Source organism: Lithobates pipiens, unplaced genomic scaffold, assembly GCF_037356315.1.
Source record: "Lithobates pipiens isolate NorthernLeopardFrog02 unplaced genomic scaffold, aLitPip1_a1.2 Scaffold_10, whole genome shotgun sequence".
Lineage (NCBI taxonomy): Eukaryota > Metazoa > Chordata > Amphibia > Anura > Ranidae > Lithobates > Lithobates pipiens.
Window position 1 is genome coordinate 222,887,015 of NW_027507686.1, and position 10,763 is coordinate 222,897,777.

At 47.2% G+C, this 10,763-nt stretch overlaps 1 pseudogene across 1 annotated transcript in view; it reads right to left on the minus strand.

Moving 5' to 3' along the window:
• Window positions 1–9,699, minus strand: part of LOC143926351 (cryptochrome-2-like) — a 77,124-nt pseudogene extending 67,425 nt beyond the window's left edge. Inside the window, exons 1-2 of the transcript XR_013262091.1 lie at window positions 9,408–9,699; window positions 1,705–1,813 (exon numbers count right to left, since the gene is read on the minus strand). The product of XR_013262091.1 is annotated as a cryptochrome-2-like (transcript). The remainder of the gene's footprint in view (window positions 1–1,704; window positions 1,814–9,407) is intronic.
• Between the last annotated feature and the right edge of the window lie 1,064 nt (window positions 9,700–10,763).

The following is a 10,763-nucleotide window of genomic DNA, read 5'->3' on the forward strand; positions in this document are numbered from 1 at the left end:
TATGTAAAGGGCATTTTCTTTGCTCCCGTTGGCTGAGAACTAAAGGAAAGTTGACTATGTGCTGCTTGAAAAGGGGTATTAAAGAAAACCTGTTGCCCTACTTGGGCAAAGCACAGGTTTGATTTAAATTAAAACCATTTTATAAGGCTAGGCTTTTCCGCTTGACAGTCTGAAAAAATAATTGCAAAGAGATGCTAAAACCTTTCTGCTCCTCCATGACGCCTGCCTGAGCTTTAATTGAGAATTTATTTAGCATTCAACACACTTCCCAGCTGAGAAGCGGAACATCTAATTAATACTCTCTGGGCTGAGATGCTTCTTGAAACACAGCTTCAGCCTGCGCCAAGAAAAGATGATCCCCGGTGGAAATCTCATTCATTTTCTTATATTTGTTTGCATTATCATATTGTGGTGGAGTATGTGCCCACGTTGGCGGTTTCTATATTTAACATCTAAGATTCGGAGACGGGCTGCTCAAAGCGGCGCAGCAGACATGGTCTAATAAATTCCCTGTAGAATTCTGACGGCAAACTTAAAAGGATCAGGTCGGAGGAGAGAAAGTATGTGCTGAATTTAATAGCTGAAAACTTCAGAAAAACGCGACAATACGACAAAATAACGAGGAGAAAAACTACGTCAGTAAAGGTCAGCGAACAAAAATAGCTCAAGATCCAAGCAGACTGGGAAGAAAATATGTAAAGCTTTTTATATATAGAAGAACTCTGCCAAACTATCTGGCCATATAGCTCTGCTACAATGTTGGAAAAGCAACTTCCTTGCCCTAAAAGCTCAAGGGAAAGATAAAATGCTCCCTTTGCAACGGTGATGCCCCCACATGGCAAAGGTGAAATGCTCATTTAGTTCTAAAGGGCAATTTTACTTACCTGACACTCCACACCTGCAGACTCCCTTCAGGCTGTAAAACCGGTCCCACAGTCTGTTGTCCCCCATGTTTTAGCAGTTGCACTTCACTACATGGGATGCAAGGACTTTGGAGGAACAGTCCAAGTTTGACGATAGACGATATCTACAAGCTTGACATGGACAGCCCTCATCTAGGACTGCCCAGCTAACTCGTTTCACCAACACGACTAAGCCCTATGGGTGAAACGCATTTGAGGGGCAGTCCCAGATGAGGGCAGTCAATGTCAAGCTTGAAGAGATCTACAAGCTTTACATTGACAGACCTTGTCTGGCACTGCCTACCAACGTGTTTCACCCATATGACTAAGCCCTGTGGGTGAAACACAGTTGAGGGGCGGTATAGACAGGGAGGGTCAATGTCATGGATATCCTTCCTAATAAATATGGACACCAGAGATTTCTCCGGTCTGTGGTGGCTTTCTTCTTAGCATCTATAAGTTAGGGAGTGCATTCTTTTCAATCACCTATCTGGCTGATATGTTAAGAATGAGACACACTAGCTGCACTGAGCTGCCGAGAACCCCCTCTAGTGACTTATCCACAAATCTCACAGTCAGTACAATAATAGCACTGGAGAGCAGATATGCTCCTTGGTGACCAGCACGAATGAAAAACGATTTAATGTCCTCTATAAAGCGCTGTGGGCTCTGCCTGCATTATATAAAAACAATAAAGAATGTGGATCATGCAAGCATATTAATGGCATTTAGACTCCTCTGTATGTTCTGCCATGGTATTCAGCGTATATAGATCAGCGGAATGCAGGTTACACTGACTCACCTTGAAAAGCCGACGGAAGACATCTGCTGGCTGTCCGCGTACTACAAACAACCGGGAGCCCAACTTCCGTAAACTGGAATCCAGATCTTCCAGAGACTGGAGCAGGAACCTGAGGGAAACAGACAAGGCTTAGTACATACCATTACAAGCGACACAACCAGAACCTAAAAGATCACTCGGCACAGCACAGTGTCTTCACTGCTTGGCAGATGTTTGAAGGTTGTGCAACCACTGCAATAATATTTTTCGAGGACCCAAGCAGGAAGACCTCATAGATTGTTTCAATCTCCCTGCTGAACCAGCCAAGAATTGAACCATCTATGGGCAGGCTGATTTGCACCAAAGTCGATCCATCAAACTATAAGCTATATCCGCCAGTAATAATCACGGTGCTCTGCAGGCTCCCCGTACAAGTCCCTGCCATCTGCCCCCAGGAGAACACATTAGCTCTGCGGAAGAGATTCCCCCATTGACATTGACTGTGTTGATAGGGGGGGGGGGGGGGGAAATCAAGAAATTTGCTTTCCTGCAACCCATGGCTGCAGGAAAGAAAATCGCATCATCTATAGCCAACCTAAGTGATGACAGATAAAATATTGTATGTAATGAAAATGGAAAGGGTGTGAGACGATAGCGAGTGAATTTACTATTTTTCACACTACAGTTCCTCCCTATCAATCAGGAGGCAGGACATGAGACCGGTTTCCCAATTAGCTCTTTGGAAGAGGAGACATGCACTGGAGCTGCAGCTGCCTGCATGCCCGCAGTCCAGAAGAGGAGAGCAGACCACAGCAGTCTGCCTGAACATGCAAGTGCCAGACTAGCAGCTGTCAAATGCCTTGAGGGCCTGGCTGCCCCTAGCGTGGGGGGGGTACTGCCTTTGAGTATTGGTTCAATGATAAATATAGTATGAGTAAAATACTACTATGATCATCTCTGGCTAAGTATGCTATTGCACAAAAACGGATTCTACCCGCTTCCTTCATCCTACTGTACTCCTAAAGATAGCCCATAGAACAGGGATATGCAAATAGCGGACCTGCAAAACTACAACTCCCATCATGCCTCTGCCTCTGAGTGTCATGCTTGTGGCTGTCAGAGTCTTGCAATGCCTCATGGGTCTTGTAGTTCTGTAACAGCTGGAGGTACGCTAATTGCATATCCCTGCCATAGAATATGACAACTCAGATGCAGACATCCTGCATTTCTCTCCCCTGCAGAGCCTGACCATAGGTGTGAGCTCAGACAGATTGTGGAAATGATGGGTAAGAAAGGAGGAAGGCTTTCTGTTTCTGCTAAGAAGCAGGACTGTGTCTAGTCAGAACAAACAGGGAAATACCTTGAGGGCCGAGCGACACGCCCCATCCTGCGAGGGCCAAGCTACACACCCCGTCCTGCCACGCCCCGTCCTGTGAAAGACCGAGCTACACGCCCCGTCCTGTGAAAGCCTGAGCTACACGCCCCGTCCTGCCATGCCCCGTCCTGTGAAAGGTCAAGCTACACGACCCGTCCTGTGAAAGGCCGAGCTACATGCCCCATCCTGCCAGGGCCGAGCTACACACCCCATCCTGCCATGCCCCGTCCTGTGAAAGGCCGAGCTACACGCCCCGTCCTGTGAAAGGCCGAGCTACACGCCCCGTCCTGTGAAAGGCCGAGCTACACGCCCCGTCCTGTGAAAGGCCGAGCTACACGCCCCGTCCTGTGAAAGGCCGAGCTACACACCCCATCCTGCCACGCCCTGTCCTGTTAAAGGCCGAGCCACACACCCATCCTGCGAGGGCCGAGCTATACACCCCGTCCTGCCACGCCCTGTTCTGTGAAAGGCCAAGCTACACGCCCCATCCTGCCAGGGCCGAGCTACACACCCCGTCCTGCCAGGGCCGAGCTACACACCCCGTCCTGCCAGGGCCGAGCTACACACCCCGTCCTGCCAGGGCCGAGCTACACACCCCGTCCTGCTATGCCCTGTCCTGTGAAAGGCCGAGCTACACACCCATCCTGCGAGGGCCGAGCTACATACACCTGACACCATGGGTGGATGCAAGTGGAATACAAGTGGAGTGGGTGGATTCTATAAGGGGTGGAGCTTATGAGAAGTGGTAGGGGTCAAAAGGGGTGGGGTCTGGCTCCCCCATTCTAAAAATGTCACCAGCCGCTACTGGTGTGCCACTATTGTGGGAAACAAATGAACATTTGTAAGTGAAAAATGTAACCAAATGGCATCTTAACAATGGGATGGGTTGGCTCTGTGCACAAAAGAAACCAACACTTTTTATCTTAGCAGGACAACGGGGGAAAGATCCTTCAGAGTTCACAGAAAAATAAAAAATAAAACTTTTTCCACATTTGTGTGGAAGTCAAAAACTGGGAAATGTCTCCTGCGCACACATCAAAGTGTACGATGTGAAGTTAGCCCCTCTTCAAAATTCCGGTACAGAAGGGATGTTATATAAGTTATAACATGGCCCCTCTCCAGAGGGGGATGTGGCAGGAGACATACAAAGAATACTCACAAATTGCCAATGTGCTTCCCTGTCATATACCCTCAGGTCTCCACGGGGTATCTTTTAGGGATACAGGAAACTCTCAAACATTAACAGATGCAGGTAAATAAGCCAGGTGACAATTATCTGGTGCTTGTGACAAACTATGCAATTTTATACTCTGAAAAGACTAGGGCTGAAACAACTAATCGATTAATTTCATAATCGATTACTATTTTCATAATCGATTATTCAGCCAGTTAAAAAAAAAAAAAAAAAAAAAACACTAAAATGAGCCCTTTATAGTACAACAATATAATCACTACTGTAAATATCACTTTCACTGTTCTACAGTAAAACAAAAAAAAATAAAAAATTACCCCCTTCCAGTAGTGATTATCTTCTTTTTTTGTACTATAAAGGGCTATATTTAGTCTTTTTAACCCCATTGTGTTACTAAACATCTTAAGCCTGGTTCACATCTATATGTTTATTGGTGATTTTTGAAGAAACGCACTACAGTTCATTTACATTTTTATGCAATTAGCGGACCTCCAGCTCTTGCAGAACTACAAATCCCATGAGGCATAGCAAGACTGACACAAGCATGACACCCAGAGGCATGATGGGAGTTGTAGTTTTGCAACAGCTGGAGGTCTGTTAATTGCAGATCCCTATCCTATACCCTCCTCTATGACGGAGACTGTTTTTATTCCAGACCTGCAGTCTCTATAATTCTCTCTCCAGCAATGGAACCTTTGGGAATATCAGATGTCTATGTTCCCTTCCTGTACAGTCAGGAGTTAGGGGGAAGAGAAACAGCAGCACTCTAAAATTTCCAGTGAATGGCTGTGCAGGTGGGTCATGTCAATACAAGTCTCATCATTGGAGAACAGGCTAGCATAGCTAGAAAAATGACCACACTGTGCTATCCTGCTTAGTGTGGTCAGTTTTTAAGCAGAGGGAATGGCAGAAACACCAGGGATTTCACACAAAGAACAGGATACTTTTTCATACAAGTATATGGTACAGCAGACACATATCAGGAACAATGCTGGGGTAACAAACGCTTTAAATGTCAACACACACCAAAAAGGTGTTTTTTCCTAGGACTATACAATGTGTGGATGCTTCTAAGCCACACACTAAGATGGAATAGACAATATCCTAGATCACTTTTTCACACTTTATATATTTCTGAAAATGTTCCCGAAACATAAAACAGAACAAGATGATCCTTCACATATACATTGGATTCACTGCGCTCCATCAGTCAGTATTCCCCAGGATAGTCCCAGGTAGTAATGAAATACAACCCATTTGTAGAGTTTTCTACGTCTCAAGTCTTTAAATAAAGAAAACTGAATTCTAAACTTAATTTCTGGGAGAAATCTTTATTGTCACATGAATACACATTTACATGATTTTTATTATTGCTGTTACTAGTCTTATTCTAGATTACCTCGGCACAACTCCTATTGACAAGCATTCATGTGATACAATCTCTTTATTTCTAAATGGACTTTATAAACAAACAATCCACACATCGGCTCATACAAAGCTCCATAAAAGACCAATTTTAGTGCCAACAACACCACCCAACTCCGCTGCAGAGCAGAACAAGCCTGTGATTTTCCAGCATTAGAAAGAGGAAACAGAAACCAGCGCTGCTTCAACTTCCCAAACTGGTTCTGAAAGATGAATCCACCCCTGGCAGAACATTCCGGAACGAGTCTTGGCGCAGACGAGGTAGGTTGGCCAAGATTAAGTGACAAAAAAAATAAAAACATGTTGCTTATGTAAGATGAGAAAACCACAGCAAGCTTTGAAATGAGCCGTGAAGATGGAATGTTGCCATATCAAAGTCTATACAGATACAAAGTTTCTATACATTATTATTATTCATGATTTATATAGCGCCAACAGTTTATGCAGCACTATACAATGTAGAGGGGGGACAGCACAATTACAGTACTGTTCAATATAGAAGGGACAGGAGGGCCCCGCTCATAGAGCTTACATTCTAAGGGGAGGAGGTGGTGGTACATATTCATAAATCCTTTCACATCAAACCTGTTCAGGTCTGCCACCAGCTCTTTAGGCTGGATTCACATATAAGCATTTTTAGTGCTTTTTGCATCTTGCAGATTTGTACTGCAGTCCATTCATAATGGTTTCCTATGGAACTGATTTTGTAGTGCAAATCTGCAAAATGCTCTAAAAATGCATAGGTGTGAATCCAGCCTTAGCCCCTCTATACACGGTCGGAGAATCCGTCGGAATGTGTCCTATCGGACCGTGTCATCGGATAATCCGACTGTGTGTGGTATGCATCGGACTGATTCCGTCGGAATATCCGTCGGACCCAATTTTCCAACATGTTGGAAATATTTCCCGACCAACTGGTTCGATCGGACATACTCCGATCATGTGTAGAGAATTTTGATCGGACCAAGTGCCACGCATGCTCAGATCAAATTCCTACATCAAAGCTATTGGCTACTAGCCTGAATGTAGTCTCATCGTAACGAAATTACGTCATCACGTTCTGAATGATCGGATTTTTCAACAACTTAGTCCGACCATGTGTATGCAACAGTTTCGGACAAGATCCGACGGGCAAAATCCGACGGATTTGGTTGTCGAAATCTCCGACCGTATGTACAGGGGCTTAGAGTTACAGGCCATAGGCACAGAAATACCAGCTGACAAAGTCAACGATAAGGGATGACTACTTCCAAATGATCCAATCCATACATACCCATATCCCAACTTCTGTGCATCAATGCCATTCAGGAATCTACTCATCTCCTTCTCAAAGTAGGTAGGTGCCCCCTTTAATTACCCCATTGAACATTGCTACCGGACCAAAAGAAGAGAAAACCAATGGATCAGGTGGTCCCACCCAGGTGTCTATGCCCCCCTCCCATCGGTCTTCTCCCACAGTTATTATCTGGCTGGGTTTGGTCTTTTCTGCAAGTGTCTCCCAGTCTGTGTACTTTCCCAAAGGCAACTTTCCATCTCATTACATCTCTCCCTCAGGTAGCTATCCCTCCAATAAGAGGATTCTCCCACCAAAAACTATGACCCCCTAGAGAGCAATTACTCCCATATATTATAAGCCCAACAAGAGGGTGATTTCAGGTACGCTCCCTCAAGAGAATGGTCAACCCCACAGGTAGATACATCTTCTGGTCTCCACCACAGGTAACCATCCCTCCAATGAGACTTCTCCGCAAAAGGTTATTTCCTCCTAGTAAGCTCCCTTTTGCACAGGTAACTATGCCCTCCTAGTGAACACTCACCCCCACAGGATAGAGAACCCTGAGTGGTCAACCCCACATATAGATATATCTTCTGGTCTCCACCACAGGTAACTATCCTTCCAATAGGATGTTTCCCCCACTGCTAACTATGGCCTCTGAGAGAGAAATCACTTCCAAAGATTATAAAACCCAACAAGTGGATTATTTCTTCAACACACATGTTCCTCCAAGAGATCGGTCAACCCCACAGGTAGATGCATCTTCTGGTCTCCACCGCGGGTAACTATCCCTTCATTTAACACATCTCTCCCATTAGTAACTATGACCTCATAGAAAGCAATTGCTCCCATAAATTATAAAACCCAACAAGCGGATCGTTTCTTCAACAAGTATGTTCCCCAAGAGAATGGTCAACCCTACAGGTAGGTACAACCCCTGAACTACAAACCCAGCAATTATCCCTCCAATGCAATGTCTCTTCCACAGGTAATTATGCCCATCTAGTGAACAGTCTACACCATAGGATACAGAACCCAGCAAACGGGTCCTTTGAGTGGTCAACCCCACATATAGATATATCTTCTGGCCTCCACCACAGGAAATGTTCCCTTCAGTAACACATTTCTCCCACTGGTTACTATGACCTACATTTGATTTATCTGCTCTATCTGGGCTAGAACCTTATAAGGGGGTAATTTCTCCAACAAGTATGTTCCATAAAAGAGTTGTTATGGAGTTCCATTCAAAAGTGGGACTTCAATTTATTTGCCTCCTCCCCCCTCCGCTGCTACATTTAGCACCTTTCGGGGGGGGGAGGGGAGAACAAGGACCCGTTTTTTGACAAGTCCCCTTCCCCACTTGCGGAGATGTTGCCACGGTGAAGCTTGGTCCCCCTCCTTCCTCTGCCGGGGCAATTAGAAGGTGCAGCGGGCTTCACGCATGTGCGGTAGGGGAGCGGCTGTGAAGCCGAAAAGGCTTTGCTACCGGGTTCCCTTACCGGCAATGGCGGCGGCTGCTGCTGCACCCGACAGCCGATCCGAAGATTGGCTAGGGTGCCGACATCACAGGCTCCCTGGACAGGTAGGTGTCCATATATTGAAAGTCAGTAGCTACACTATTTGTAGCTGATAAATTAATTTTTTGTGAGGTGGGCGGACCTCCCACAGAAAACAAGACCCCCGGCCTGAAGTCTGTCCCACAAGGATCAGGCCCCTCCCCCTATACAGTGGAAGTACTTCACCCGGACATTTAACCTCTCCCACCCCTCCCGAGGGGACCAGACCCTCCCCCACCATCCCCAGTGAGAAGTGAAGACCTGTCACCCTGGCAAATAGTATCTCCCACAAAAGGTCAAATCCCTCCCACAAGGACCAAATCCTCCCCATGGTCACTGGTGAAAACAAGTCATTCTAGTGAGTAGCCTCTCTCACCAAGACAAGACCCATCCTCTCCCCAGGCTTGTAGCCCCGCCCAAAAGGGAAAGACCCCTCCCAGTGGCTTGTAGGCCCACCCATTAGGACCAGACCCTCTCCCTGGATTGGAGCTCTTCCAATCTAGGGACAAGATTCCCCCCCCTTCCAGTTTTCCCAACAGGACAGTACCCCAACCCCTTGCTCAAAGCCCCTCCCATCAGGACCAAATCCCTACCCCTTTCTCAAAGCTCCTCCCATGAGGACCAGACTCCTCCACTTGTTGCATCTCCTCCTATCAGCACCAAACCCCTCCGCTTGCTCAAAGCTCCTCCCATAAGGACCAGACCTCTCCCCTTGGACATCAGTATGTCCCACAGAAACAAGGCCCCTCCCCCTGGTCACACATCATCCAATCAGGGAACTATGACCCCCAATTAGGTACCAACACCCCGTCCATGGCCCGCCTATTTATCTCTGCCTCTCCAATGCCCTTGCAGCCTCCCAGGTGTCCCTGACCCCAGCCCCGCCCCCTGTCCTCTCACCTCCATCGGTTCACCCCTCCGGAGGACGAGGAGGAGGCGGCAAACCAGGGGTCCAGGATGTAGACACAGCGCACACAGCGAGCCCCCCTCAGAGCGGCCAACAGAGCCGGGTTATCGTGCAGCCTCAGCCCCTTCCGGAACCAGTGTACTGAGCTGACCGCGGGGCCCTCCATCGTCCAGGGGATACTCCTCCGCTCTGTCCGCTCTACTGTCAGCGCTCCGCCAGATCTCCTTCCCCTGTGTGTGTGTCTGCGGCTCATACACCAGACTGCCTGTGTAGTGTCACAGTTTGATGCCTATCACAGGATGGTGCGGAAGTGACGTTGTTGCGTACTGCGCATGCGCGATGCGCTCCAAACGCTCGCGCCGTGCGTTCCAACATAGTTTCGGCAATACAGTTCAGCGAAACCATCACATAATGTTACGGAAGTGATGTTACACACAACACAAACACGGGCCACGTTGTTGCGTACTGCGCATGCGCGATGCGTTCCAAACACTTGCGCCGTGCGTTCCAACATAGTTTCGGCAATACAGTTCAGCGAAACCATCACATAATGTTACGGAAGTGAAGTTACACACAACACAAACACTGGGCCGTTCGTTACAACACTAATACTTCCCTTGTTACCTAGTAGGTTTTGCATTGCTGGGACTTGTAGTGCCTATCCTGAGCTACATGCTTCAATGTTCAGTGTCCTCATCCCTATCCCCATGCTTCAATGTTCAGTGTCCATCCTTATCCCCGTGCTTCAATGTTCAGTGTCCTCATCCTTATCCCCGAGCTTCAATGTTCAGTGTCCATCCTTATCCCCGTGCTTCAATGTTCAGTGTCCTCATCCCTATCCGCGAGCTTCAATGTTCAGTGTCCTCATCCTTATCCCTGTGCTTCAATGTTCAGTGTCCTCATCCCTATCCCCATGCTTCAATGTTCAGTGTCCTCATCCCTATCCGCGAGCTTCAATGTTCAGTGTCCTCATCCTTATCCCTGTGCTTCAATGTTCAGTGTCCTCATCCCTATCCGCGAGCTTCAATGTTCAGTGTCCTCATCCTTATCCCCCTGCTTCAATGTTCAGGGTCCTCATCCTTATCCCCGAGCTCGCGGATAGGGATGAGGACACTGAACATTGAAGCAGGGGGATAAGGATGAGGACACTGAACATTGAAGCTCGCGGATAGGGATGAGGACACTGAACATTGAAGCATGGGGATAGGGATGAGGACACTGAACATTGAAGCACAGGGATAAGGATGAGGACACTGAACATTGAAGCTCGCGGATAGGGATGAGGACACTGAACATTGAAGCACGGGGATAAGGATGGACACTGAACATTGAAGCTCGGGGATAAGGAT